At 32.6% G+C, this 25,979-nt stretch overlaps 1 protein-coding gene across 1 annotated transcript in view; it reads left to right on the forward strand.

The window, feature by feature from the left end:
* Positions 1 to 25,979, forward strand: part of LOC119610109 — a 109,048-nt gene that overhangs the window by 82,359 nt on the left and 710 nt on the right. The gene's annotated exons all lie outside the window — the stretch shown is intronic.

Here is a 25,979-nt window from a genome sequence, read left to right on the forward strand (position 1 = left end):
GTTCAGTTCTAGTTCAGTTCTAGTTCAGTTCTAGTTCAGTTCTAGTTCAGTTCTAGTTCAGTTCTAGTTCAGTTCTAGTTCAGTTCTAGTTCAGTTCTAGTTCAGTTCTAGTTCAGTTCTAGTTCAGTTCTAGTTCAGTTCTAGTTCTAGTTCTAGTTCAGTTCTAGTTCAGTTCTAGTTCAGTTCTAGTTCAGTTCTAGTTCTGTTCTAGTTCAGTTCTAGTTCAGTTCTAGTTCAGTTCTAGTTCAGTTCTAGTTCAGTTCTAGTTCAGTTCTAGTTCTAGTTCTGGGGAGGGTATATTGGATTTGTGCTGATGTTTGTAACATATAAAAATATTCGTCCTAGACCCACCTTAAAGTATACCAATCGGCTTAGAATCGTTTTCTGAGTCGATTAAGCTATGTCCGTCCGTCCGTCCGTCTGGCTGGCTGGCTGGCTGTCCATGTAAACCTTGTGCGCAAGCTACAGGTCGCAATTTTCAAGATAATTGGATGAAATTTGGCACGCACGTTTTATTTGACCCAAGGACGAAGCCTATTGAAAATGGTTAAAATCGGTCCATTATTTCACCTAGCCCCCATAGAACAGAACCCCCCGAAAAGGGCTTCTGAGCTCATAATTATGTTAAATATACAGATATATCGATAAAATACGGCATAACTAAGTTTTATAGAAGTCTTGATAACCCTGCCAAATTTCATAAAGATCGGGCCCCATTTGACCCTAGCTCCCATACAAAGTCCCCTTCAGAAAATTACTTGAATGTCCCAAATTAACTTATAAACACAAATATCGCGATGAAATTCAGCACAATAAAATATTATGTAAATATAAATATATTCACAAAATTTTATCGGGCTTGGTCCATATTTGCCCCTAGCCCCCATATAAAGCCTCTTTCAGAAAATTAGTTTTTCATCCATAAATTGCTTAAATGTATCGGAACAAGGGAATATTGAAGATAATTGCGATATTATGAAAAATAAATCACATTTAATATTCATAACTGGTGTAGGGTATCATATGGTCGACCACGCCCGACTATACTTTCTTACTTGTTTAGTTCTGTTTTAGTTCTGTTTTAGTTCTGTTCTAGTTCTGTTCTAGTTCTGTTCTAGTTCTGTTCTAGTTCTTTTCTAGTTGTGTTCTATGTCCTTGGAACAGAGTTCTGTTGTATTGCATACATGTCCTTGTTTCTTTCTCTTTATTACAAATACTTTTATTTTTGTATTTCAAAAAAAGTACGAATTGTGATTGTAAAACTTTATGAATTTTAGATTTTTTTCATTCACTTGAAGATGTAAGTGTTTGTTAGTTTTGAAACTTTTTTAAATTATGAAAAAAAAATACTCGAATTTTTTCATATGTATACAAAATGATGTAGATAGATATATAGATGTCTTTGTTTTATTTCTTATAAAAAAGTACTTGAAGTTTTATATGAAATTTATTATATATTTTTTAAAATATAATGTTTTTAACAGTTATTTTTGTTTAAAAATATTTTGGATGTTTTGATAAAGTTTCTTAACATGACTTTATGTTAAGAAATGAGGTAATAACCTTGTTAGAGAAAACTAATGATAAAAAGTGTTTCAATTTGTAATTATAACACTTTAATATTTTAATAAGTATTTTACAACAACAATGACCCGACATCTTCAACATCAACGTCATGTTAGCAAAGTCAAGAGTTGTTTTACTTTCATTTAATTTATTTTTTTTTTTTTGCAAAAGTAGTAACATTTTCAAGAGTTAAAATCCAAATTCACATACATGCGTTATCTTTTCGAGTATAAAAACAATTTAAACAGAAATATGAAAGAGTGTTATCTTTATATTTGAAAGCTACAGTTGAGATTCTGAAAAAGTACATAGAAGTCTTCACTCGCCTCTAATCTGCTCTTGAGTTTCAACTATATAATTTTAATGAAAGCTTACTTTTCGCACCCTGATCCACTGCCATAGCAGCAACTCACACCACTTGTTATTTGGTTTAAAGCAAAGTTTTTGGCCCATTTACATACACCACTTATCTCTACTACACTAAGCCAAACGCATTTAAAATGTAAATTTATATATTTTTTTTAAATAATATTGTTGCTGTTCTTAGTTGTTCATTAAATTTAAAAAAAAAAATTCTAATGTAATTAACCATATTTTGTTGTCTTCATAATTATTATTAGTGTTGTTGTTGTGGTCTTAAGCGTAGAAATAAAAAATTCTTTATAATTATTATGGTGTTGTTGTTATTTAATTAACACACATCTTTTTTTAGACAAATATCTAAAACTAATGAGTGTAAGTAAGTGTTAATATGTGTACGAGCTTAATGAATGAAATTTGAAACCCCTTGAATTTTTGAATATAATTATACATTTGTATGTATGTATGATTGTATGGAGAGCATCATGTACGCAGCCAAATGCATTACAACAAAGAGGATTTCAAAAAGTTATATAATGTTGTCAAAGACAGTTCTGTTCGAGTTCTGTTCTAGTTCTGTTCTAGTTCTGTTCTAGTTCTGTTCTGTTCGAGTTCTGTTCTAGTTCTGTTCTAGTTCTGTTCTAGTTCTGTTCTAGTTCTGTTCTAGTTCTGTTCTAGTTCTGTTCTAGTTCTGTTCTACTGTTCTAGTTCTGTTCTAGTTCTGTTCTAGTTCTGTTCTAGTTCTGTTCTAGTTCTGTTCTAGTTCTGTTCTAGTTCTGTTCTAGTTCTGTTCTAGTTCTGTTCTAGTTCTGTTCTAGTTCTGTTCTAGTTCTGTTCTAGTTCTGTTCTAGTTCTGTTCTAGTTCTGTTCTAGTTCTGTTCTAGTTCTGTTCTGTTCTAGTTCTGTTCTAGTTCTGTTCTAGTTCTGTTCTAGTTCTGTTCTAGTTCTGTTCTAGTTCTGTTCTAGTTCTGTTCTAGTTCTGTTCTAGTTCTGTTCCAGTTCTGTTCTAGTTCTGTTCTAGTTCTTTTCTAATTCTAGTTCTGTTCTAATTCTAGTTCTAGTTCTGTTCTAGTTCTATTCTAGTTCTGTTCTAGTTCTGTTCTAGTTCTGTTCTAGTTCTGTTCTAGTTCTGTTCTAGTTCTGTTCTAGTTCTGTTCTAGTTCTGTTCTAGTTCTGTTCTAGTTCTGTTCTAGTTCTGTTCTAGTTCTGTTCCAGTTCTGTTCTAATTCTGTTCTAGTTCTTTTCTAATTCTAGTTCTGTTCTAATTCTAGTTCTGTTCTAATTCTAGTTCTGTTCTAGTTCTGTTCTAGTTCTGTTCTAGTTCTGTTCTAGTTCTGTTCTAGTTCTGTTCTAGTTCTGTTCTAGTTCTGTTCTAGTTCTGTTCTAGTTCTGTTCTAGTTCTGTTCTAGTTCTGTTCTAGTTCTGTTCTAGTTCTGTTCTAGTTCTGTTCTAGTTCTGTTCTAGTTCTGTTCTAGTTCTGTTCTAGTTCTGTTCTAGTTCTGTTCTAGTTCTGTTCTAGTTCTGTTCTAGTTCTGTTCTAGTTCTGTTCTAGTTCTGTTCTAGTTCTGTTCTAGTTCTGTTCTAGTTCTGTTCTAGTTCTGTTGTAGTTCTGTTATAGTTCTGTTTTAGTTCTCTTTTAGTTCTGTTTTAGTTCTGTTCTAGTTCTGTTCTAGTTCTGTTCTAGTTCTACTTCTGTTCTAGTTCTGTTCTAGTTCTACTTCTGTTCTAGTTCTGTTCTAGTTCTGTTCTAGTTCTTTTCTAATTCTAGTTCTGTGCTAATTCTAGCTCTGTTCTAGTTCTGTTCTAGTTCTGTTCTAGTTCTGTTCTAGTTCTGTTCTAGTTCTGTTCTAGTTCTGTTCTAGTTCTGTTCTAGTTCTGTTCTAGTTCTGTTCTGTTCTAGTTCTGTTCTAGTTCTGTTCTAGTTCTGTTCTAGTTCTGTTCTGTTCTAGTTCTAGTTCTGTTCTAGTTCTGTTCTAGTTCTGTTCTAGTTCTGTTCTAGTTCTGTTCTAGTTCTGTTCTAGTTCTGTTCTAGTTCTGTTCTAGTTCTGTTCTAGTTCTGTTCTAGTTCTGTTCTAGTTCTGTTCTAGTTCTGTTCTAGTTCTGTTCTAGTTCTGTTCTAGTTCTGTTCTAGTTCTGTTCTAGTTCTGTTCTAGTTCTGTTCTAGTTCTGTTCTAGTTCTGTTCTAGTTCTGTTCTAGTTCTGTTCTAGTTCTGTTCTAGTTCTGTTCTAGTTCTGTTCTAGTTCTGTTCTAGTTCTGTTCTAGTTCTGTTCTAAGTTCTAGTTCTAGTTCTAATTCTAGTTCTAGTTCTGTTCTAGTTCTAGTTCTAGTTCTGTTCTAGTTCTGTTCTAGTTCTGTTCTAGTTCTGTTCTAGTTCTGTTCTAGTTCTGTTCTAGTTCTGTTCTAGTTCTGTTCTAGTTCTGTTCTAGTTCTGTTCTAGTTCTGTTCTAGTTCTGTTCTAGTTCTGTTCTAGTTCTGTTCTAGTTCTGTTCTAGTTCTGTTCTAGTTCTGTTCTAGTTCTGTTCTAGTTCTGTTCTAGTTCTGTTCTAGTTCTGTTCTAGTTCTGTTCTAGTTCTGTTCTAGTTCTGTTCTAGTTCTGTTCTAGTTCTGTTCTAGTTCTGTTCTAGTTCTGTTCTAGTTCTGTTCTAGTTCTGTTCTAGTTCTGTTCCAGTTCTGTTCTAGTTCTGTTCTAGTTCTGTTCTAGTTCTTTTCTAATTCTAGTTCTTTCTAATTCTAGTTCTGTTCTAATTCTAGTTCTGTTCTAATTCTAGTTCTGTTCTAGTTCTGTTCTAGTTCTGTTCTAGTTCTGTTCTAGTTCTGTTCTAGTTCTGTTCTAGTTCTGTTCTAGTTCTGTTCTAGTTCTGTTCTAGTTCTGTTCTAGTTCTGTTCTAGTTCTGTTCTAGTTCTGTTCTAGTTCTGTTCTAGTTCTGTTCTAGTTCTGTTCTAGTTCTGTTCTAGTTCTGTTCTAGTTCTGTTCTAGTTCTGTTCTAGTTCTGTTCTAGTTCCGTTCTAGTTTTGTTCTAGTTCTGTTCTAGTTATGTTGTAGTTCTGTTCTAGTTCTTTTCTATTTCTCTTCTAATTCTGTTCTAGTTCTGTTCTAGTTCCTTCTGGTTCTTTCTAGTTTTGTTCCAGTTCTGTTCTAGTTATGTTCACATCTTTTTTACAATCCCCTTTCTGTAGAATACTTATTTTTAATTTAATGTTATCACATACATACGTTTACATACATAGTCATTATTCAGAGTGTGTTTATTTATCTAATCATTTGTTTAGATGGATGTTGATTTTGACGTAGTTTGTTGACAAACTAAATGTTTGGTCGGTCGCTTGCTTGGTGCGTTAATTAAAGCCCAAAATGCCATTTTTCAAAAGCCCTTTTTGCAAAATTGTTTGCGGAGGAGGCAGGAGTAAAAACATGGGAAAATTATAATAAAATGTCAAAAGCAAACAAACCAACCGCCCACCCAACTTTTCGTTCGTATCTGTGTCAATGATAAAGGTATGAAAATGAATGTGGTGGAGCAGAATTTTGTATTTAAGAAATTTATTAAATTTTTTGTTTAAAAGATGCGAAATGATTTTGTGTTTTCTCCTGCTCTTTAAACACTGTGCCAACTTGATTGCTTAAAAATCTAGCCATGACGTTTTTGCGGTCCATATTTATGTCATTATTAAGTTTTTAATAATCCATACTAAGTAAACATGCATATACAAGTGGTATATAGAAGAATATAAAAACTCAGATGATGATAAAATCATTTTGTTTTCAGAGTCTTTTGTTTTTTTTTTTTGTCATGAGAGAGCAAACGATTTGTTTATAAACTCATGCATTTGTTTTAAAATATACAATTATTTATTTAAAAAAATCCAAAATAATTTAAATATTCAATGAATCTATTTGGTAACTATTTTGATTAAAACTTAGATGAGTGGCTAAGATGAGGTCTAAAACAATTGTAAATGTTCAGTTAAATGTATGACAAACTTTTTTTTGTTTACAAAATATTTCTGTTAAATACTTAATAATACTACGTGATTATGTTAATTATTGTTTAATAAATTTTTATTCAATTTTGTCACCACCCTCCTTATACAGATTTTTTACTTCCTTAACTTCTACTAACACATATTTTTTTTGCTCTTAAACAATTCATAAAAATGTTCAAATTTGTTAATAATTTATTTGTTAATTTATTTTCAATCATTAATATTCATACAAGTTAGTTTTTTAATTAAAAAAACCACAAATTTAGTTTTAATTAAAATTGTGTTTTGCTCTGATGATGAATATATATTCAAAACCTCAATTTTTTTCCTCTAATAATCTGGGAATTTTAAAAACTAAAATATTAAAAAAAAAAAATAATTAAAACAATTAGTTAATTCTAATTATATTCGAATTATCGACCAATTATTTTAAATAATAAATTTAAAAATTTTGTAAAATTGTTATTGAATTATGTATTTTTTGTAGAATTAAAAATTTTAAATGGAAATGGATTTCAAAGTTTTTCAGCCCTCCATATCTGTAAACACTACTGTAAATTTTAATCATAGAATTTATTTAATTTTTTTTGCAAAACAATCTGATGCGTAACACTTATTCATCAAACCATGAAAATAATTTAAAATTGTAATAAAGAAATGATAGTTATTTAAAAAAACAAAAAAAAAAAAATAATAAAAATATTTAAAATTGTTTGTTTGCATGTTTTAGAATATCAATTAAATTGAGAAATAAAGAAGATTTGCAATAAAAAACATGAAATTTTTTCTAAAAGTACAGTTCAAGTTCACTTTTAAATCAGTTATTAATCAGTTATAGTTGAGATATAGTACAGTTGTATATCACATCTCGCTCTAGTTCAGTTCTAGTTCAGATCAAGTTCAGTTCCAGTTCAGTTCTAGTTCAGTTCTAGTTCAGTTCTAGTTTAGTTCCAGTTCAGTTCTAGTTCAGTTCTAGTTCTGTTCTAGTTCAGTTCTACTTCTGTTCTAGTTCTGTTCTAGTTCTGTTCTAGTTCTGTTCTAGTTCTGTTCTAGTTCTGTTCTAGTTCTGTTCTAGTTCTGTTCTAGTTCAGTTCTACTTCTGTTCTAGTTCTGTTCTAGTTCTGTTCTAGTTCTGTTCTAGTTCTGTTCTAGTTCAGTTCAGTTCTAGTTCAGTTCTACTTCTGTTCTAGTTCTGTTCTAGTTCTGTTCTAGTTCTAGTTCTGTTCTAGTTCTGTTCTAGTTCTGTTCTAGTTCTGTTCTAGTTCTGTTCTAGTTCTGTTCTAGTTCTGTTCTAGTTCTGTTCTAGTTCTGTTCTAGTTCTGTTCTAGTTCTGTTCTAGTTCTGTTCTAGTTCTGTTATAGTTCTGTTCTAGTTCTGTTCTAGTTCTGTTCTAGTTCTGTTCTAGTTCTGTTCTAGTTCTGTTCTAGTTCTGTTCTAGTTCTGTTCTAGTTCTGTTCTAGTTCTGTTCTAGTTCTGTTCTAGTTCTGTTCTAGTTCTGTTCTAGTTCTGTTCTAGTTCTGTTCTAGTTCTGTTCTAGTTCTGTTCTAGTTCTGTTCTAGTTCTGTTCTAGTTCTGTTCTAGTTCTGTTCTAGTTCTGTTCTAGTTCAGTTCTAGTTCAGTTCTAGTTCAGTTCTAGTTCAGTTCTAGTTCAGTTCTAGTTCAGTTCTAGTTCAGTTCTAGTTCAGTTCTAGTTCAGTTCTAGTTCAGTTCTAGTTCAGTTCTAGTTCAGTTCTAGTTCAGTTCTAGTTCAGTTCTAGTTCAGTTCTAGTTCAGTTCTAGTTCAGTTCTAGTTTAGTTCTAGTTCAGTTCTAGTTCAGTTCTAGTTCAGTGCTAGTTCAGTTCTAGTTCAGTTCTAGTTCAGTTCTAGTTCAGTTCTAGTTCAGTTCCATTTCAGTTCTAGTTCTGTTCTAGTTCTAGTTCTGTTCTAGTTCTGTTCTAGTTCTGTTCTAGTTCTGTTCTAGTTCTGTTCTAGTACTGTTCTAGTTCAGTTCTAGTTCTGTTCTAGTTCTGTTCTAGTTCTGTTCTAGTTCTGTTCTAGTTTTTTTCTAGTTCTGTTCTAGTTCTGTTCTAGTTCTGTTCTATTTATGTTCTAGTTCTGTTCTAGTTCTTTCTAGTTCTGTTCTAGTTCTGTTCTAGTTCTGTTCTAGTTCTGTTCTAGTTCTAGTTCTGTTTTAGTTCTGTTCTAGTTCTGTTCTAGTTCTGTTCTAGTTCTATTCTAGTTCTGTTCTAGGTTTAGTTCTGTTCTGTTATAGTTCTGTTCTAGTTTTGTTCTAGTTCTGTTCTGTTCTAGTTCTGTTCTAGTTTTGTTCTAGTTCTGTTCTAGTTCTGTTCTAGTTCTGTTCTAGTTCTGTTCTAGTTCTGTTCTAGTTCTGTTCTAGTTCTGTTCTAGTTCTGTTCTAGTTCTGTTCTAGTTCTGTTCTAGTTCTGTTCTATTTCTGTTCTATTTCTGTTCTAGTTCTGTTCTAGTTCTGTTCTAGTTCTGTTCTAGTTCTGTTCTAGTTCTGTTCTAGTACTGTTCTAGTTCTGTTCTAGTTCTGTTCTAGTTCTGTCCTAGTTCTGTTCTAGTTTTGTTCTAGTTCTGTTCTAGTTCTATTCTAGTTCTATTCTAGTTCTATTCTAGTTCTGTTCTAGTTCTAGTTCTGTTCTAGTTCTGTTCTAGTTCTGTTCTAGTTCTGTTCTAGTTCTGTTCTAGTTCTGTTCTAGTTCTGTTCTAGTTCTGTTATAGTTCTGTTCTAGTTCTGTTCTAGTTCTGTTCTAGTTCTGTTCTAGTTCTGTTCTAGTTCTGTTCTAGTTCTGTTCTAGTTCTGTTCTAGTTCTGTTCTAGTTCTGTTCTAGTTCTGTTCTAGTTCTGTTCTAGTTCTGTTCTAGTTCTGTTCTAGTTCTGTTCTAGTTCTGTTCTAGTCTGTTCTAGTTCTGTTCTAGTTCTGTTCTAGTTCTGTTCTAGTTCTGTTCTAGTTCTGTTCTAGTTCTGTTCTAGTTCTGTTCTAGTTCTGTTCTAGTTCTGTTCTAGTTCTGTTCTAGTTCTGTTCTAGTTCTGTTAGTTCTAGTTCTGTTCTAGTGCTGTTCTATGTCTGTTCTAGTTCAGTTCCAGTTCAGTTCTAGTTCAGTTCTAAATCAGTTCTAGTTCAGTTCTAGTTCAGTTCTATAGTTCAGTTCTAGTTCAGTTCTAGTTCAGTTCTAGTTCAGTTCTAGTTCAGTTCTAGTTCAGTTCTAGTTCAGTTCTAGTTCAGTTCTAGTTCAGTTCTAGTTCAGTTCTAGTTCAGTTCTAGTTCAGTTCTAGTTCAGTTCTAGTTCAGTTCTAGTTCAGTTCTAGTTCAGTTCTAGTTCAGTTCTAGTTCAGTTCTAGTTCAGTTCTAGTTCAGTTCTAGTTCAGTTCTAGTTCAGTTCTAGTTCAGTTCTAGTTCAGTTCTAGTTCAGTTCTAGTTCAGTTCTAGTTCAGTTCTAGTTCAGTTCTAGTTCAGTTCTAGTTCAGTTCTAGCTCAGTTCTAGTTCAGTTCTAGTTCAGTTCTAGTTCAGTTCTAGTTCAAGTTCCATTCTAATTCTATTCTAGGTCCCTTCTAGTTCAGTTCTAGTTCCCATATAATTCTGTACTAGTTTCATTGTCATGATAAAAACATGTGAATGATTCTTTGAGCCGCCTATGTTCAATTCACGGAATTCATTTGACTTAATGACACATTTTTCTGTATGCAATTTGTCCGATTTTTATGAAATTTATTGTCATTTGTTCTACAAGATTGACTCCATTAAGGAAAATTATTAAAGTTTAGCTTTTTTCGTTGTAATACGTGTATTGTTCTTTAATAATTTTTGTAATTTATGCCACACAAGTTGATGGCCGTCGCATGTTATGTTAATGGGTGATGGGTTGACATCCATACGATGACGACGACAACAACTCATTGTCGTGTCATTATGTATGGGGAAGAACGCTCATAAACACACATGTGTATAAGTAACCCAGTAAATAGTGAATTGTAGAAAATTAATATGAATTGCCATAGTAAATCGTAACTGAAATATCGTTTAAAACATGTACCAAACTGAGTTAAGGGTGATTGAATCATTTTGGAGTGTTTTTCTAACATGAAAAGGTTTGAGTATTTGCATTTTCTGAATTAACCATGTTGGACATGTTTGAGCACAAATGTTTACTGGGCTACATAAATATTAACTTTTATATATGTGTATTTCTATTCTTTACTGTGTCACTGATTTCTGATATTGTCATACTCGTGTACTGTGTGTTTTGGGGCTTGCATGTGATTTTTTTTTTGTTTTTACATTTATTTTTTTCTTTATTTGTTTCTATTCATACTTTATTATTAAAGTTTGTTGTATTTTATTTATATTTTGATTTACCCATACATAATATACATGTATGTGTAAATAAAAAATATAAAAATATTACTTTTTTTGTTGTTAGCAAATATAAAATAGCATTTTTTGTTGCTGTTGCTATTTAAGCTCTTAACTCAAATTACGATTATTATTACAGAAACATACGTAAGTTTATAATTATGTGTAATTTATACAGTAAGAGCAATCACAGTTCAAAGTTTATATGTCAGAAGTTATGATTTCAGAATTTTAATGAAAACGGCAGGTTAAATTGAACCTAAAAGTAGACTACGTTATAGCTTTTGTTTAAATTTGTATAGCCTAGACTGTAGACTAGATTATAGACTAGAATTAGGACTAGACTATAGACTAGACTGTAAACTAGACTATAGGCTAGACTATAAACTAGACTATATACTAGAGTATAGACTAAACCACAGACTTAACAATAGACTAGATTATAGACTTAACTATAGACTAATATATAGACTAGACTATATACTAATATATAGACTAGACTGTAGACTAGACTATAGACTAGACTATAGACTAGACTATAGACTAGACTATAGACTAGACTATAGACTAGACTATAGAATAGACTACAGAATAGACTATAAACTAGACTATAGACTAGACTATAGACTATACTAAAGACTAGACTATAGACTTGACTATAGACTAGACTATAGACTAGACTGTAGACTAGACTATACTAAAGACTAGACTATAGACAAGACTATAGACTAGACTATAGACTAGACTATAGACTAGACTATAGACTAGACTATAGACTAGACTATAGACTAGACTATAGACTAGACTATAGACTAGACTATAGACTAGACTATAGACTAGACTATAGACTAGACTATAGACTAGACTATAGACTAGACTATAGACTAGACTATAGACTAGACTATAGACTAGACTATAGACTAGACTATAGACTAGACTATAGACTAGACTATAGACTAGACTATAGACTACACTATAGACTAGACTATAGACTAGACTATAGACTAGACTATAGACTAGACTATAGACTAGACTATAGACTAGACTATAGACTAGACTATAGACTAAACTATAGACTAGACTATAGACTAGACTATAGACTAGACTATAGACTAGACTATAGACTAGACTATAGACTAGACTATAGACTAGACTTTAGACTAGACTATAGACTAGACTTTAGACTAGACTATAGACTAGACTATAGACTAGACTATAGACTAGACTATTGACTAGACTATAGACTAGACTATAGACTGTACTATTGACTAGACTATAGACTAGACTAGACTATAGACTAGACTAGACTAGACTAGACTAGACTAGACTATAGACTAGACTATAGACTAGACTATAGACTAGACTATAGACTAGACTATAGACTAGACTATAGACTAGACTATAGACTAGACTATAGACTAGACTATAGACTAGACTATAGACTAGACTATAGACTAGACTATAGACTGGACTATAGACTAGACTATAGACTAGACTATAGACTAGACTATAGACTAGACTATAGACTAGACTATAGACTAGACTATAGACTAGACTATAGACTAGACTATAGACTAGACTATAGACTAGACTATAGACTAGACTATAGACTAGACTACAGACTAGACTATAGACTAGACTATAGACTAGACTATAGACTAGACTATATACTGAACTACAGATTTAACTATGATTAGACTATAGATTAGACTATAAACTAGACTACAGACTAGGCTATAGACTAGACCATACTGTAGACAAGAATATAGACTAGACTATAGACTAGACTATGGACTAGACTATAGACTAGACTATAGACTAGACTATAGACTAGACTATAGACTAAATTATATACTGAACTACAGATTTAACTATAGACCTTACTATAGATTAGACTATGGGCTGGACTATAAACTATACTATGGACTAGACTATGGACTAGACTATAGACTAGACTATAGACTAGACTATAGACTAAACTATAGACTAGACTATATACTCAGCTACAGATTTAACTATAGACTAGACTATAGATTAGACTATAGACTAGACTATAGACTAGATTATAGAGACTAGACTATAGACTAGACTATACTGTAGACAAGAATATAGACTAGACTATGGACTAGACTATAGACTAGACTATAGACTAGACTATAGACTAGACTATAGACTAGACTATAGACTAGACTATAGACTAGACTATAGACTAGACTATAGACTAGACTATAGACGAGACTAGACTATAGACTATGGACTGAACTATAGACTAGACTATAGACTAGACTATAGACTAGACTATAGACTAGACTATAGACTAGACTATAGACTAGACTATAGACTAGACTATAGACTAGACTATAGAGTAGACTATAGACTAGACTATAGACTAGACTATAGACTAGACTATAGACTAGACTATAGACTAGACTATAGACTAGACTATAGACTAGACTATAGACTAGACTATAGGCTAGACTATAGACTAGACTATAGACTAGATTAGACTACACTAGACTAGACTATACACTAGACTATAGACTAGACTATAAACTAGACCAGAGTACAAACTAAACTATATACTAGACTATAGAGTATATCATAGACTAGACTACACTATAGACTAGACTACTGGACCATAGACTAGACTATAGTCTATTCTATAGACTATTGTGCAGTCTATTGTCCAGTATATAGTCCAGTTTATAATAGACTATATACTGACTAAAGACTAGACGATAGATTAGATAGAGTATAGACTAGACTATAGACTTAACTAAAGACTAGGCTATAGACTAGATTATAGACTTGACCACAGACTAGACTATAGATTAGACGATAAAATAGACTATAGGCTAGGCATTATATGTCACTTTAGACTAGACTGTAGAGAGTATTTTTCTGTAAAGAAATTTGCTCCGTATAAGAGTTTTTGCTATAGAAGAAGTTGCTCCATTTTTTCTCTATTTAAGAGTCATTTTAAACAGAAGAATAAAGAAAATGTTGCACTTTTTAAGATAGAGGAAATGTTCTGTTTAAGACACCTTTTCTGTTGAAAAAATTGCTCTATTTAAGAGCCTTTTGCTATAGTATAAGATCTGTTGCTGTGTAGAAGATAATTTTTCTATGGAAAAAGTTGCTCTGTTTAAGAGCATTTGATATAGAAAAAGCACTTTTCACTATGAAATGAACACCCCTTATATGTCAACATTTGTATATAAATTATCTGTATTTCATATCTACTATTTATCGGATTTAGTCCAATTTATTTTTTGTCCATACAACCACCTTTGACCGCTCATACATTTGTACTAAATGACGTCTAAGGATATAATCATTAATGACATCACATTTCGCATGTAAAAATGTTAGGGGAAAAAACAACTTATATAGATGGTGGACTGTCACTAAAATAAAATTACAAATTCTAAGGCGTTTTAGGTATTTATTTGATATAATCTTGATTAATTACTTTACTCTAGCCTAAGGTTATTCTTTTTTTTTTTGCTAATTTATGTTTGATAATTGTTTGTTACAATAATTAAGTTTTGTTTCTAGTGATTTTTTAGGAGAATTTCATTTCTGTTATCCATACTATAGTTTTATTTTTATACCCTACACCACTTTAGTGGGAAGGGTATATTGGGTTTGTGCTGATGTTTATAACTCACAATAATATTGGTCCTATACCCACCTTAAAGTATACCAATCGGCTTAGAATCATTTTCTGAGTCGATTTAGCTATGTCCGTCCGTCCATGTAAACCTTGTAATCAAACTACAGGTCGCAATTTTGAAGATAATTCAATGAAATTTGGTACATGATCTTCTATTGTCCCAGGGACGAAGCCTATTGAAAATGGTTACAATCGGTCCATTATTTCACCTAGCCCCCATACAACTGAACCCCTGCATAAGGGCTTGTAAACATTGTAATCAAACTACAGGTCGCAATTTTGAAGATAATTCAATGAAATTTGACACACGATCTTCTATGGTACCAGAGACGAAGTTTATTGAAAATGGTTAACATCGGTCCATTATCTCACCTAGCCCCCATAAAACTGAACCCCTGCATAAGGGCTTGTAAACATTGTAATCAAACTACAGGTCGCAATTTTGAAGATAATTCAATGAAATTTGGCACACGATCTTCTATGATACTAGGGACGAAGCCTATTGAAAATCGTTAACATCGGTCCATTATTTCACCTAGCCCCCATACAACTGAACCCCTGCATAAGGGCTTATAAACATTGTAATCAAACTACAGGTCGCAATTTTGAAGATAATTCAATGAAATTTGGTACATGATCTTCTATTGTTCCAGGGACGAAGTTTATTGAAAATGGTTAACATCGGTCCATTATCTCACCTAGCCCCCATACAACTGAACCCCTGCATAAGGGCTTGTAAACATTGTAATCAAACTACAGGTCGCAATTTTGAAGATAATTCAATGAAATTTGGTACATGATCTTCTATTGTTCCAGGGACGAAGCCTATTGAAAATGGTTACAATCGGTCTATTATTTCACCTAGCCCCCATACAACTGAACCCCTGAATAAGGGCTTGTAAACCTTGTAATAAAACTACAGGTCGCAATTTTGAAGATAATTCAATGAAATTTGGTACATGATCTTCTATTGTCCCAGGGACGAAGCGTATTTTGAAGATAATTCAATGAAATTTGGTACATGATCTTCTATTGTCCCAGGGACGAAGTTTATTGAAAATGGTTAACATCGGTCCATTATCTCACCTAGCCCCCATACAACTGAACCCCCGAATAAGGCTTGTAAACCTTATAATCAAACACATGATCTTCTATTGTCCCAGGGACGAAGCCTATTGAAAATCGTTAACATCGGTCCATTATTTCACCTAGCCCCCATACAACTGAACCCCTGCATAAGGGCTTGTAAACATTGTAATCAAACTACAGGTCGCAATTTTGAAGATAATTCAATGAAATTTGGCACACGATCTTCTATGGTACCAGAGACGAAGCCTATTGAAAATCGTTAACATCGGTTCATTATTTCACCTAGCCCCCATACAATTGAACCCCCGAATAGGGTGTAGGGTATTATATGGTCGGCCTCGCCCGACTATAATTTCTTACTTGTTTTATATAGTTTTGCTCTTAATATATTTGTATTATTTAGAATTTTGCAGTCACATTTGTGTGATTGTTGCATTTATGAAATATTTTTTTTGTAATAATTTTTCTGTATGTATTTATTTGGTATTTGATATCATCCACTGTATGTGAGGAAATGTACAGATAAATTAAAAAAAATTCGAAATTGATATCGCGCTCGTAAAAACAAAATTCATATGAATGAGTTGTTTTTAGCGCAAAAATGTACATATGTGATTTTCAAATATGTTTTTAATCCAGAATGACTGGTAAAGGAATTTTTAATCATTATTTAGTTTTAATGATAAAAACTTGTAGTAAGTTATACAAATTTTAAACGAGAATATTTTTCGTTCGTTATTTTGAAATCTAAACTTTAATGAACAATATGAATGAAAGAAACGCAAGTTATATTAGTTCTGAAAATGAAAAATCCTTTAGGAACTATTAACCATTAATTTTCCTCTCTTTTTACCTTAACATTTTCTAATTACTATCATTTATAGTAAAACAAAAGCCAAAAAGAACAAAATCAACTTAATTAAATTAATGTTAGCAGACAAAAACTGCCTTCCAATTGTCTGCTGTTTCTAAAATCTTATTTAATAAAACTTTCGGTTTTTATTAAGACAAAAAAGAGCATGTCTTAAAGGTAATAAAATTACAAAAAAAATAAATGTTATTTTTGTTTTTATATTAAGACCAAAAAAAATAACATTCAAACTGGTTTAACATAAAACACACATTTCAAAGTAATTAAATTTGTTTAAAACAAAGTTATACTTTGGTTTTAAATCTAAATGGTCTTAAATTCAAAAGAGAATTTAATGATAAAACATCGAAAAAAGTAAAAACAATTAATCATTTAAATACACAAATTAAAAATCTAGCTTATTTCATAACAGGAAAAATTCCCTAACAGAGCAACTTTTTCTCTTAAATAGAAAAAGGCTCATAAATAGAACCACATTTTCTATAGCAAACCCACCAAAGGCTCATAAACTGAATTACATCATCTATACCAAAATACTTTTAAACAGAGCTACTTTTTCTATAGAAAAATGCTCTCAAGCAAGGCTAATTTTCAATAGAAAAAGTCCAAAGTCTAGTCGATAGTCTAGTCTATAGTCTAGTTTATAGTCTAGTCTATAGTCTAGTTTATAGTCTAGTCTATAGTCTAGTCTATAGTCTAGTCTATAGTCTAGTCTATAGTCTAGTCTATAGTCTAGTCTATAGTCTAGTCTATAGTCTAGTGTTTAGTCTAGTCTATAGTCTAGTCCTATAGTCCTAGTCTATAGTCTAGTCTATAGTCTAGTCTATAGTCTAGTCTATAGTCTAGTCTATAGTCTAGTCTACAGTCTAGTCTATAGTCTAGTCTATAGTCTAGTCTATAGTCTAATCTATGTCTAGTCTATAGTCTAGTCTATAGTCTAGTCTATAGTCTAGTCTATAGTCTAGTCTATAGTCTAGTCTATAGTCCAGTCTATAGTCTAGTCTATAGTCTAATCTATAGTCTAGTCTATAGTCTAGTCTATAGTCTAGTCTATAGTCTAGTCTATAGTCTAGTCTATAGTCTAGTCTATAGTCTAGTCTATAGTCAAGTCTATAGTCTAGTCTATAGTCTAGTCTATAGTCTAGTCTATAGTCTAGTCTAGTCTAGTCTATAGTCTAGTCTATAGTCTAGTCTATAGTCTAGTCTATAGTCTAGTCTATAGTCTAGTCTATAGTCTAGTCTATAGTCTAGTCTATAGTCTAGTCTATAGTCTAGTCTATAGTCTAGTCTATAGTCTAGTCTATAGTGAAGTCTATAGTCTAGTCTATAGTCTAGTCTATAGTCTAGTCTATAGTGAAGTCTATAGTCTAGTCTATAGTCTATAGTCTAGTCTATAGTCTAGTCTATAGTCTAGTCTATAGTCTATAGACTAGTCTAGTCTATAGTCTAGTCTATACTTTTGTCTACAGTCTAGTCTGTAGTCTAGTCTATAGTGTTGTCTATAACCTAGACTTGTCTATTGTCTAGTCTAGTCTATAGTCTAGTCTATAGTCTAGTCTATAGTCTAGTCTATAGTCTAGTCTATAGTCTAGTCTATAGTCTAGTCTATAGTCTAGTCTATAGTCTATAGTCTAGCTATAGTCTAGTCTATAGTCTAGTCTATAGTCTAGTCTATAGTCTAGTCTATAGTCTAGTCTATAGTCTAGTCTATAGTATAGTTCTATAGTCTAGTCTATAGTCTAGTCTATAGTCTAGTCTATAGTCTAGTCTATAGTCTAGTCTATAGTCTAGTCTATAGTCTAGTCTATAGTCTAGTCTATAGTCAGTCTATAGTCTAGTCTATAGTCTAGTCTATAGTCTAGTCTATAGTCTAGTCTATAGTCTAGTCTATAGTCTAGTCTATAGTCTAGTCTATAGTCTAGTCTATAGTCTAGTCTATGTCTAGTCTATAGTCTAGTCTATAGTCTAGTCTATAGTCTAGTCTATAGTCTAGTCTATAGTCTAGTCTATAGTCTAGTCTATAGTCTAGTCTATAGTCTAGTCTATAGTCTAGTCTATAGTCTAGTCTATAGTCTAGTCTATAGTCTAGTCTATGTCTAGTCTATAGTCTAGTCTAGTCTAGTCTATAGTCTAGTCTATAGTCTAGTCTATAGTCTAGTCTATAGTCTAGTCTATAGTCTAGTCTATGGTCTAGTCTATAGTCTAGTCTATGGTCTAGTCTAGAGTCCAGTCTATAGCCTAGTCTAGAGTCTAGTTTATAGTCTAGTCTATAGTGAAGTCTATAGTCTAGTCTATAGTCTAGTCTATACTTTTGTCTACAGTCTAGTCTGTAGTCTAGTCTATAGTGTTGTCTATAACCTAGACTTGTCTATTGTCTAGTCTAGTCTAGTTAGTCTAGTCTATAGTCTAGTCTATAGTCTATAGACTAGTCTAGTCTATAGTCTAGTCTATACTTTTGTCTACAGTCTAGTCTGTAGTCTAGTCTATAGTGTTGTCTATAACCTAGACTTGTCTATTGTCTAGTCTAGTCTATAGTCTAGTCTATAGTCTAGTCTATAGTCTAGTCTATAGTCTAGTCTATAGTCTAGTCTATAGTCTAGTCTATAGTCTAGTCTATAGTCTAGTCTATAGTCTAGTCTAGTCTAGTCTATAGTCTAGTCTATAGTCTAGTCTATAGTCTAGTCTATAGTCTAGTCTATAGTCTAGTCTATAGTCTAGTCTATAGTCTAGTCTATAGTCTAGTCTATAGTGAAGTCTATAGTCTAGTCTATAGTCTAGTCTATAGTCTAGTCTATAGTCTAGTCTATAGTCTAGTCTATAGTCTAGTCTATAGTCTAGTCTATAGTCTAGTCTATAGTCTAGTCTATAGTCTAGTCTATAGTGAAGTCTATAGTCTAGTCTATAGTCTAGTCTATAGTCTAGTCTATAGTCTAGTCTATAGTGAAGTCTATAGTGTAGTCTATAGTCTAGTCTATAGTCTAGTCTATAGTCTAGTCTATAGTCTAGTCTATAGTCTAGTCTATAGTCTAGTCTATAGTCTAGTCTATAGTGAAGTCTATAGTCTAGTCTATAGTCTAGTCTATAGTCTAGTCTATAGTCTAGTCTATAGTCTAGTCTATAGTCTAGTCTATAGTCTAGTCTATAGTCTAGTCTATAGTCTAGTCTATAGTGAAGTCTATAGTCTAGTCTATAGTCTAGTCTATAGTCTATAGACTAGTCTAGTCTATAGTCTAGTCTATACTTTTGTCTACAGTCTAGTCTGTAGTCTAGTCTATAGTGTTGTCTATAACCTAGACTTGTCTATTGTCTAGTCTAGTCTATAGTCTAGTCTATAGTCTAGTCTATAGTCTAGTCTATAGTCTAGTCTATAGTCTAGTATATAGTCTAGTCTATAGTCTAGTCTATAGTCTAGTCTATAGTCTAGTCTATAGTCTAGTCTATAGTCTAGTCTATAGTCTAGTCTATAGTCTAGTCTATAGTCTAGTCTATAGTCTAGTCTATAGTCTAGTCTATAGTCTAGTCTATAGTCTAGTCTATAGTCTAGTCTATAGTCTAGTCTATAGTCTAGTCTATAGTCTAGTCTATAGTCTAGTCTATAGTCTAGTCTATAGTCTAGTCTATAGTCTAGTCTATAGTCTAGTCTATAGTCTAGTCTATAGTCTAGTCTATAGTCTAGTCTATAGTCTAGTCTATAGTCTAGTCTATAGTCTAGTCTATAGTCTAGTCTATAGTCTAGTCTATAGTCTAGTCTATAGTCTAGTCTATAGTCTAGTCTATAGTCTAGTCTATAGTCTAGTCTATAGTCTAGTCTATAGTCTAGTCTATAGTCTAGTCTATAGTCTAGTCATAGTCTAGTCTATAGTCTAGTCTATAGTCTAGTCTATAGTCTAGTCTATAGTCTAGTCTATAGTCTAGTCTATAGTCTAGTCTATAGTCTAGTCTATAGTCTAGTCTATAGTCTAGTCTATAGTCTAGTCTATAGTCTAGTCTATAGTCTAGTCTATAGTCTAGTCTATAGTCTAGTCTATAGTCTAGTCTATAGTCTAGTCTATAGTCTAGTCTATAGTCTAGTCTATAGTCTAGTCTATAGTCTAGTCTATAGTCTAGTCTATGGTCTAGTCTAGAGTCCAGTCTATAGTCTAGTCTAGAGTCTAGTTTATAGTCTAGTCTATAGTCTAGTCTATAGTCTAGTCAATAGTCAAGTCAATAGTCTAGTCAATAGTCAAGTCATAGTCTAGTCTATAGTCTAGTCTATAGTCTAGTCTATAGTCTAGTCTATAGTCTAGTCTATAGTCTAGTCTATAGTATAGTCTATAGTCTAGTCTATAGTCTAGTCTATAGTCTAGTCTATAGTCTAGTCTATAGTGAAGTCTATAGTCTAGTCTATAGTCTAGTCTATAGTCTAGTCTATAGTCTAGTCTATAGTCTAGTCTATAGTCTAGTCTTTAGTATAGTCTATAGTCTAGTCTATAGTCTAGTCTATAGTCTAGTCTATAGTCTAGTCTATAGTCTAGTCTATAGTCTAGTCTATAGTCTAGTCTATAGTCTAGTCTATAGTCTAGCCTATAGTCTAGTCTATAGTCTAGCCTATAGTCTAGTCTATAGTCTAGCCTATAGTCTAGTCTATAGTCTAGTCTATAGTCTAGTCTATGGTCTAGTCTAGAGTCCAGTCTATAGTCTAGTCTAGAGTCTAGTTTATAGTCTAGTCTTTAGTGAAGTCTATAGTCTAGTCTATAGTCTAGTCTATACTTTTGTCTACAGTCTAGTCTGTAGTCTAGTCTATAGTGTTGTCTATAACCTAGACTTGTCTATTGTCTAGTCTAGTCTATAGTCTAGTCTATAGTCTAGTCTATAGTCTAGTCTATAGTCTAGTCTATAGTCTAGTCTATAGTCTATAGACTAGTCTAGTCTATAGTCTAGTCTATACTTTTGTCTACAGTCTAGTCTGTAGTCTAGTCTATAGTGTTGTCTATAACCTAGACTTGTCTATTGTCTAGTCTAGTCTATAGTCTAGTCTATAGTCTAGCCTATAGTCTAGTCTATAGTCTAGTCTATAGTCTAGTCTATAGTCTAGTCTATAGTCTAGTCTATAGTCTAGTCTATAGTCTAGTCTATAGTCTAGTCTATAGTCTAGTCTATAGTCTAGTCTATAGTCTAGTCTATAGTCTAGTCTATAGTCTAGTCTATAGTCTAGTCTATAGTCTAGTCTATAGTCTAGTCTATAGTCTAGTCTATAGTCTAGTCTATAGTCTAGTCTATAGTCTAGTCTATAGTCTAGTCTATAGTCTAGTCTATAGTCTAGTCTATAGTCTAGTCTATAGTGAAGTCTATAGTCTAGTCTATAGTCTAGTCTATAGTCTAGTCTATAGTCTAGTCTATAGTCTAGTCTATAGTCTAGTCTATAGTGAAGTCTATAGTCTAGTCTATAGTCTAGTCTATAGTCTAGTCTAGAGTCTAGTTTATAGTCTAGTCTATAGTGAAGTCTATAGTCTAGTCTATAGTCTAGTCTATACTTTTGTCTACAGTCTAGTCTGTAGTCTAGTCTATAGTCTAGTCTATAGTCTAGTCTATAGTCTAGTCTATAGTCTAGTCTAGTCTAGTCTATAGTCTAGTCTATAGTCTAGTCTATAGTCTAGTCTATAGTCTAGTCTATAGTCTAGTCTATAGTCTAGTCTATAGTCTAGTCTATAGTCTAGTCTAGTCTATAGTCTAGTCTATAGTCTAGTCTATAGTCTAGTCTATAGTCTAGTCTATAGTCTAGTCTATAGTCTAGTCTATAGTCTAGTCTATAGTCTAGTCTATAGTCTAGTCTATAGTCTAGTCTAGTCTAGTCTATAGTCTAGTCTATAGTCTAGTCTATAGTCTAGTCTATGGTCTAGTCTATAGTCTAGTCTATGGTCTAGTCTAGAGTCCAGTCTATAGCCTAGTCTAGAGTCTAGTTTATAGTCTAGTCTATAGTGAAGTCTATAGTCTAGTCTATAGTCTAGTCTATACTTTTGTCTACAGTCTAGTCTGTAGTCTAGTCTATAGTGTTGTCTATAACCTAGACTTGTCTATTGTCTAGTCTAGTCTAGTCTATAGTCTAGTCTATAGTCTAGTCTATAGTCTATAGACTAGTCTAGTCTATAGTCTAGTCTATACTTTTGTCTACAGTCTAGTCTGTAGTCTAGTCTATAGTGTTGTCTATAACCTAGACTTGTCTATTGTCTAGTCTAGTCTATAGTCTAGTCTATAGTCTAGTCTATAGTCTAGTCTATAGTCTAGTCTATAGTCTAGTCTATAGTCTAGTCTATAGTCTAGTCTATAGTCTAGTCTATAGTCTAGTCTATAGTCTAGTCTATAGTCTAGTCTATAGTCTAGTCTATAGTAGTCTATAGTCTAGTCTATAGTCTAGTCTATAGTCTAGTCTATAGTCTAGTCTATAGTCTAGTCTATAGTCTAGTCTATAGTCTAGTCTATAGTCTAGTCTATAGTCTAGTCTATAGTCTAGTCTATAGTGAAGTCTATAGTCTAGTCTATAGTCTAGTCTATAGTCTAGTCTATAGTCTAGTCTATAGTCTAGTCTATAGTCTAGTCTATAGTCTAGTCTATAGTCTAGTCTATAGTCTAGTCTATAGTCTAGTCTATAGTGAAGTCTATAGTCTAGTCTATAGTCTAGTCTATAGTCTAGTCTATAGTCTAGTCTATAGTGAAGTCTATAGTGTAGTCTATAGTCTAGTCTATAGTCTAGTCTATAGTCTAGTCTATAGTCTAGTCTATAGTCTAGTCTATAGTCTAGTCTATAGTCTAGTCTATAGTGAAGTCTATAGTCTAGTCTATAGTCTAGTCTATAGTCTAGTCTATAGTCTAGTCTATAGTCTAGTCTATAGTCTAGTCTATAGTCTAGTCTATAGTCTAGTCTATAGTCTAGTCTATAGTGAAGTCTATAGTCTAGTCTATAGTCTAGTCTATAGTCTATAGACTAGTCTAGTCTATAGTCTAGTCTATACTTTTGTCTACAGTCTAGTCTGTAGTCTAGTCTATAGTGTTGTCTATAACCTAGACTTGTCTATTGTCTAGTCTAGTCTATAGTCTAGTCTATAGTCTAGTCTATAGTCTAGTCTATAGTCTAGTCTATAGTCTAGTATATAGTCTAGTCTATAGTCTAGTCTATAGTCTAGTCTATAGTCTAGTCTATAGTCTAGTCTATAGTCTAGTCTATAGTCTAGTCTATAGTCTAGTCTATAGTCTAGTCTATAGTCTAGTCTATAGTCTAGTCTATAGTCTAGTCTATAGTCTAGTCTATAGTCTAGTCTATAGTCTAGTCTATAGTCTAGTCTATAGTCTAGTCTATAGTCTAGTCTATAGTCTAGTCTATAGTCTAGTCTATAGTCTAGTCTATAGTCTAGTCTATAGTCTAGTCTATAGTCTAGTCTATAGTCTAGTCTATAGTCTAGTCTATAGTCTAGTCTATAGTCTAGTCTATAGTCTAGTCTATAGTCTAGTCTATAGTCTAGTCTATAGTCTAGTCTATAGTCTAGTCTATAGTCTAGTCTATAGTCTAGTCTATAGTCTAGTCTATAGTCTAGTCTATAGTCTAGTCTATAGTCTAGTCTATAGTCTAGTCTATAGTCTAGTCTATAGTCTAGTCTATAGTCTAGTCTATAGTCTAGTCTATAGTCTAGTCTATAGTCTAGTCTATAGTCTAGTCTATAGTCTAGTCTATAGTCTAGTCTATAGTCTAGTCTATAGTCTAGTCTATAGTCTAGTCTAGTCTAGTCTATAGTCTAGTCTATAGTCTAGTCTATAGTCTAGTCTATAGTCTAGTCTATAGTCTAGTCTATAGTCTAGTCTATAGTCTAGTCTATAGTCTAGTCTATAGTCTAGTCTATAGTCTAGTCTATAGTCTAGTCTATAGTCTAGTCTATAGTCTAGTCTATGGTCTAGTCTAGAGTCCAGTCTATAGTCTAGTCTAGAGTCTAGTTTATAGTCTAGTCTATAGTCTAGTCTATAGTCTAGTCAATAGTCAAGTCAATAGTCTAGTCAATAGTCAAGTCATAGTCTAGTCTATAGTCTAGTCTATAGTCTAGTCTATAGTCTAGTCTATAGTCTAGTCTATAGTCTAGTCTATAGTCTAGTCTATAGTCTAGTCTATAGTCTAGTCTATAGTCTAGTCTATAGTCTAGTCTATAGTGAAGTCTATAGTCTAGTCTATAGTCTAGTCTATAGTCTAGTCTATAGTCTAGTCTATAGTCTAGTCTATAGTCTAGTCTTTAGTATAGTCTATAGTCTAGTCTATAGTCTAGTCTATAGTCTAGTCTATAGTCTAGTCTATAGTCTAGTCTATAGTCTAGTCTATAGTCTAGTCTATAGTCTAGTCTATAGTCTAGCCTATAGTCTAGTCTATAGTCTAGCCTATAGTCTAGTCTATAGTCTAGCCTATAGTCTAGTCTATAGTCTAGTCTATAGTCTAGTCTATGGTCTAGTCTAGAGTCCAGTCTATAGTCTAGTCTAGAGTCTAGTTTATAGTCTAGTCTTTAGTGAAGTCTATAGTCTAGTCTATAGTCTAGTCTATACTTTTGTCTACAGTCTAGTCTGTAGTCTAGTCTATAGTGTTGTCTATAACCTAGACTTGTCTATTGTCTAGTCTAGTCTATAGTCTAGTCTATAGTCTAGTCTATAGTCTAGTCTATAGTCTAGTCTATAGTCTATAGACTAGTCTAGTCTATAGTCTAGTCTATACTTTTGTCTACAGTCTAGTCTGTAGTCTAGTCTATAGTGTTGTCTATAACCTAGACTTGTCTATTGTCTAGTCTAGTCTATAGTCTAGTCTATAGTCTAGCCTATAGTCTAGTCTATAGTCTAGTCTATAGTCTAGTCTATAGTCTAGTCTATAGTCTAGTCTATAGTCTAGTCTATAGTCTAGTCTATAGTCTAGTCTATAGTCTAGTCTATAGTCTAGTCTATAGTCTAGTCTATAGTCTAGTCTATAGTCTAGTCTATAGTCTAGTCTATAGTCTAGTCTATAGTGAAGTCTATAGTCTAGTCTATAGTCTAGTCTATAGTCTAGTCTATAGTCTAGTCTATAGTCTAGTCTATAGTCTAGTCTATAGTGAAGTCTATAGTCTAGTCTATAGTCTAGTCTATAGTCTAGTCTAGAGTCTAGTTTATAGTCTAGTCTATAGTGAAGTCTATAGTCTAGTCTATAGTCTAGTCTATACTTTTGTCTACAGTCTAGTCTGTAGTCTAGTCTATAGTCTAGTCTATAGTCTAGTCTATAGTCTAGTCTATAGTCTAGTCTATAGTCTAGTCTATAGTCTAGTCTATAGTCTAGTCTATAGTCTAGTCTATAGTCTAGTCTATAGTCTAGTCTATAGTCTAGTCTATAGTCTAGTCTATAGTCTAGTCTATAGTCTAGTCTATAGTCTAGTCTAGTCTATAGTCTAGTCTATAGTCTAGTCTATAGTCTAGTCTATAGTCTAGTCTATAGTCTAGTCTATAGTCTAGTCTATAGTCTAGTCTATAGTCTAGTCTATAGTCTAGTCTATAGTCTAGTCTATAGTCTAGTCTATAGTCTAGTCTATAGTCTAGTCTATAGTCTAGTCTATAGTCTAGTCTATAGTCTAGTCTATAGTCTAGTCTATAGTCTAGTCTAGTCTATAGGTCTAGTCTTAGTCTAGTCTATAGTCTAGGTCTATAGTCTAGTCTTATAGTCTAGGTCTATAGTCTAGTCTATAGTCTAGTCTATTAGTTAGTCTATAGTCTAGTCTATAGTCTAGTCCTATTAGTCTAGTCTATTAATCTAGTCTATTCTGTATTCTAGTCTATAGTCTAGTCTATAATCTAGTCTATAGTCTAGTCTATAGTCTAGTTTATAGTCTAGTCTATAGTCTAATTTATAGTAGAGTCTATAGTGTAGTCTACAGTCTAGTCTATACTTTTGTCTATAGCCTAGACTTGTCTATTCCTAGTCTAGTCTATTGTCTAGTCTATAGTCTAGTCTGTAGTCTAGTCTATAGTCTAGTCTATAATCTAGTCTAGTCTGTAGTCTAGTCTATAGTCTAGTCTATAATCTAGTTTATAGTCTTGTCTAT

This window comes from Lucilia sericata, unplaced genomic scaffold, assembly GCF_015586225.1.
Source record: "Lucilia sericata isolate MDLA Ls3-8-SP2 unplaced genomic scaffold, ASM1558622v1 Contig001119F_arrow, whole genome shotgun sequence".
Lineage (NCBI taxonomy): Eukaryota > Metazoa > Arthropoda > Insecta > Diptera > Calliphoridae > Lucilia > Lucilia sericata.